Source organism: Zalophus californianus, chromosome 8 (genome assembly GCF_009762305.2).
Source record: "Zalophus californianus isolate mZalCal1 chromosome 8, mZalCal1.pri.v2, whole genome shotgun sequence".
Lineage (NCBI taxonomy): Eukaryota > Metazoa > Chordata > Mammalia > Carnivora > Otariidae > Zalophus > Zalophus californianus.
Genome location: NC_045602.1, coordinates 38,748,392 through 38,753,009, shown reverse-complemented (window position 1 = coordinate 38,753,009; position 4,618 = coordinate 38,748,392). Strand labels below are relative to the sequence as shown.

The window sequence follows — 4,618 nt, the reverse complement described above, 5'->3', positions numbered from 1 at the left end:
ATGCAGGTAAGAGATCAAGCCCAATTAGAAAGAGGCAGATAACAGGCTGATGAGTGAAACAGTCTCATTGGGCTTGAGAGTCAAAAAGTGGAAGTGAAGGCCCAGCAAGGAGTTGGAGCTCTGAAAAACACCTCCAGTTGAGACTCTAGATACACAACAAAGGGAAATAAGGATAAAGTGGAAATAAATTTGCCTTTAAAAAAGTGTCAAAATATTGTATTCCCTAATTGGATTAGGGTGACCTGCCCCTACTCTTTCTGCCAGAAGAAAGTTAAATTATCTCTGGAGAAGGAAAGCATTATATAGAGCTTCTACAATTATTCATACACAGTGTTTAGCATTTAAACAAAAATCTACAAGTTATGTCAACAAATAGAACCAAGTGACAGAAAATCAGAAGAAAAATACAGAAATAGATCAGATCCACAGGAAATTGAGATGTTGAAGATATCAGACACAGGCTATAAAATAATTATGATTAATATCCTAAGTGCATTTGCTTCCTCCATGTCATTTCATGGTTTGATAAATAGTTCATTTCTTTTTTAGCACTGACTAATATTCCATTGTCTGGATGGACCCCAGTTTATTTATCTGTTCACCCACGGCAGGACATCTTGGTAGCTTCCCGGTTTTGGCAATCATGAATACAGCTGCTATTAACACCCATGTGCAAGTTCTTGTGTGGACATAAGTTTTGAATTCCATTGGGTAAAAGGTAAGAGTTTATTTAGTTTTGTAAGAAACCAGGAAACCATCTTCCTAAGAGGCTATACCATTTCCATTTCCACAATGATCTAGAGTTTCTGTTGTTCCACATCCTTGCCAGAATTTGATATTGTCAGTGTTTTGGACTTTAGCTGCTGTAATAGATGTGTAGTGGTATCTTGTTTTAATTTGCATTTCCCTAATGACACATAATTTGAGCATGTTTTTATATGCTTATTTGCTCTCTCTATATAGCAAATAGGTGTTTGTTCAGGTCTTTTGCCTATTTTTTTTATTGAGTTGTTCTTTATTTTCATTGTTGAGTTTTAGGAGTCCTTTGTATATTTTGAATAATAGTCCTTTATCAGATACGTCTTTTGCAAATATTTTCTCCCAGTCAGTGGTAAAGTCAACTTTAAGGTAAGAAAGATTACTAGAAATACCGGGGGACATTTTATAATCATAAATGGGTCAGTTGCTCTCTCTCTCTCCCAACATGGCAGCCCCAGCATAAAAAGAAGAATAAGAAGGGGAAGACTATCTCCCTAACAGACTTTCTGGTTGAGAATGGGGTACTGGTGGGGGAAACACCTAAGTCCCTGAACCAGTCATCTGGGCTGATGAAACAGATAACCTGGAAGGAGATGTTTCAGCCACTTAGCACAGTACTGATGACCATGTGTATAGGACTCCTCTAGTCGACCATTCTATCCTGCCACTGCTCCATGGGCTGCTCAAGAACCCAATATTGAGAAGACCTATCTTCCCAAATTGTCACCCTCACTGCTTTTCTAGGGAACGTGCCCTATGCTGTGACAGAAGACTCTGTTAAGGAATTCTTTGGATGATTAAATATCAGTGCAGTACATTTACCATGTGAACCCAGCAACCCAGAGAGGATGAAAGATTTGGGTTATGCTAAGTTTGAGGACCTGAGTTGGAATTCCTTGCTCAGTGCCCTGAGCCTCAAATGAGGAGTCTCTAGGCAACAGTAGAATCTGAGTGGACCTTGCTGCTCAAACACAGGATAAAAGCAGGAATGATCATTCTTCTGGTGGAGATAAAAATCAGGATTCTGACAAAACAGATGCATACTGGAGGGCCCATCTTGAGACAGAGAGCTTTGATGACTACCTGCCAAGAAGAGGCGATGATAGCTTTGGAGACAAGTGTGAGATTGTTATGATTCTGGCCAATATCATAATGGGCACTGGGATGTGGTACCATGATGGCCCACAACAGGATATGGATTGATACGGGGGCTGGGATCACTGTGATGACTGAAGCAGCAGAGACTATGACAGAGGTTATGATTCTAGGATAGGCAGTGGCAGAAGAGCATTTGGTAGTGGGTACCATCAGGATGATGTCTATAGAGGAGGAAGGGACCACGATGAAGACAGATATGACAGAAGAGATGATTGGTCATGGAGCTCCAGAGATGATTACTCTCAGGATGATTAGAGGCATGATGTTAGAGGTGCCCCCAACAAACCGAGTCTAAAGCCTTGGAGTACTTCCAAGGAGGATGGTTCCTCTGCTAGCACATCACAGCCCATTCGAGGAGCCTGTCTATGGAAAGGCAAAGCCTGATGACACAGGTGCTAGAGAAGGAGAAGTAGAAGAGTAGCTACAGAAGGGACAGGGGAAAGAAGGAACAGAAGAGTGTCAGCGGGATGAAGCAAAACTAGAATGTCACCCTCGGGAGAGATTCCAAGCTGGCAAAGTTAAGAAACTCAAGAAAGGGAACAGCTGAAGACAGGAAGTGAGTCATCACAGGCTGGGACCTCAGCCCCACTGGGCAGAAGTGCACCAAGGAGAGAGCATGAGAAGTCTCTAGAAAATGAAACACTCAGTTAAGAGGAAGACTGTCACTCTCCAACTTTTAAACCTCCCAAACCTGAACAGCATCTAAAGGTAATGCCAGCCCCTCTACCAAAGCAGAATGCTTGGGTGCAGCGAAGTTCTAGCCCTCCTGTTGGATCTCAGAGCTCAGACACAGAGCAGCATCCCCCTACAAGGGGTGGGGTAGTTCCTGCTCAACCATCTGAGAAAGGACCAGCAGGGAAAGATGAAAATTCAGTGTGGGATGAATGTACAAAAGGTCAAAGTGGGAACTCCAGCTATAGTTCAGGGGATGAGGGAAGAAAGACCACTGGAAGGATTCACATAGAAAGATGATAAAAGAGGCCAAGTCCCCTGATCTGCACCTGAGACCAAGAACCTGAAGAAGACCTGGCCTCCAAGTTCAGTTCCCAGTTCGGTTCTGCAAGTAGGCATGCTGCTGTCTCCACTGATAGTGGAGATGGCACCGAGGGAGAAGATTACATGGAATAGATCTCTACATCCTGTGCTTCCTCCTGGTTTCTCACCACCCTGGAACATTCAAGAGCAAATCAAAACTCTATCCAGAAAAGATAAATTAAAACTCACTGTCTCCTGGGGAGAAAAAAAAAAAAAAAAAGAAAGGGGATCAATCTACTAGGATGATTTAATAGTTCTGGGACTGGGGATTTTCTGGAACTTGTTTTAAAACAGAAAGTCCTATGCACACTGGGATATGCTTGCCACCTTTTATAGTGGCAAAAGACCAGGGAGCTTGGGTGTCAAACTAAGCCGAAGTCTTCCTTGCAGTCTCTGGTTTGCTGCATCTCCTACCCTTCCACCAACACAGCTTCAACTCTGCTCACAGGCACAGGAGGTGCCTGCCTGCCGCTTCCCCTCTGCAGCCACATGGCCAGTACATCTACCATCCCGGTAGTCAGACTCCATCTTTCTCAAGGATTTTGTATTCAGAAGAGGGAGAAAGTACAGCCTTTTACTGCTCAAAAAAACAAAACAAAACAAAACAAAAACCAGAAAGTGTGAAGGAAACAAATATGTAGATACATATTTCTATATCTCTGTCTCTATTATCTCTGGAAGAAGAAAACTGGTCACAGGGTTGCCTCTGGGAAAACAAACAGAGTGGCCAAGGCACAAGGGTGAGAGGATAGGAGGGAGAATTTTTCCTTTTTTAGCTTATTTATTTATTTATTCACATACGATTCACCTGTTTGAAGTGTACAATTCAATGGTTTCTAATATATTGACAGATTTGTGCAACCAGGAGTGAGACTTTTAAATATAAAAAAGTCTTTTGTATCTTTTGGATCAGGAACCATGATAGTATATCAATAACTACAATTGAAATTAGTTAATTAATAAAAACAAAAAAGTTGCTATTTCCCTTGTGGTCTGTCATATAATCTGTAAGGAGCACAAAAACTGACTTCAGTGTTTTCTCCTTGTTTCGTATAGTCATTCAATTTTCTTTTTTTTTTTTAAGATTTTATTTATTTATTTGAGAGAGAGAGAGAGGGAGGGAGGGAGAGAAAGCACCAATAGGGGTGAAGGGAGAGGGAGAAGCAGACTCCCCGCTGAGGAGTGAACCTGATGTGGGACTCCATCCCAGAACCCCAGTTTCATGACCAGAGCCGAAGGCAGACTCTTAACTGACTGAGCCAGCCAGGCACCCCATTCATTCAATTTTCAACACATATTTTAAATTCCTAGGCTGTGGCCAACCCCATAGGCACTGAGATTGCATACTCAGAAAGAATTCTTGTCCTCAGGAGCATATAATGTTCATTTTATATGTTCCTAGCAAAATTGGTATCCCTATGGAGGAGCAGCTGATCTATATCTCCTTTTGCATTTTGCAGCCCTCAGTAGTTGGGGACACACATTTGGTGCTTATGGGATACATGCAATGAAAAATAAAATAGAATGCAAGGCATACCCCAAACAAAAGGACTCCTCAATGTTTTAATGAAAACATTGGTTGGGTAACTTTTGTTGCCAGCAATCAGAGAATGGAGGGAAGCTCCTCTAAAGACTGGGTTCCAGGTTTACCCCTCTTATGTCTCCA

The 4,618-nt window shown here is 42.1% G+C and overlaps 1 pseudogene; it reads left to right on the top strand.

Moving 5' to 3' along the window:
- On the top strand, window positions 1-3,045 carry LOC113938404 (annotated as a pseudogene).
- Window positions 3,046-4,618: the final 1,573 nt, after the last annotated feature.